The sequence below is a fragment of the Camelina sativa genome, chromosome 2 (assembly GCF_000633955.1).
Source record: "Camelina sativa cultivar DH55 chromosome 2, Cs, whole genome shotgun sequence".
Taxonomy (NCBI): domain Eukaryota; kingdom Viridiplantae; phylum Streptophyta; class Magnoliopsida; order Brassicales; family Brassicaceae; genus Camelina; species Camelina sativa.
Genome location: NC_025686.1, coordinates 21,128,792 through 21,129,192, shown reverse-complemented (window position 1 = coordinate 21,129,192; position 401 = coordinate 21,128,792).

The window sequence follows — 401 nt, the reverse complement described above, 5'->3', positions numbered from 1 at the left end:
GGAAGATGACGTTAACGGAGCTTCCTGTATCGACCAACACATCCGGGACTAAGCAATCGCCGATGTTTATTTCAACAACGACAGGTCCAGTGGGCGAAGTCCGATGCTCGGCAGTGTCCCCTTCTCCGAACATGATCGGAGAGTACGATCGGCATATAGGTGTTCTGCCAGGCAACCAATCGCGTTCGGCTCTCTCGACGTCGTGGACAGGATATAAGGCGCGAGGCCAGTTAGGGTCATACGGTAGACTTCCTCTTATGACGTTAATTCTACGACGGGCTGGAGGTGGTGGCGCGTCAGCCGGTTGGTTTTCTTGTCCTCCCACCTGGTTGCCAGCTGCGGGCTGGTTATTCGGCGCTGGTCCATTGTTGAAATGGTTATTTGGACCTCGTCCTTGATGT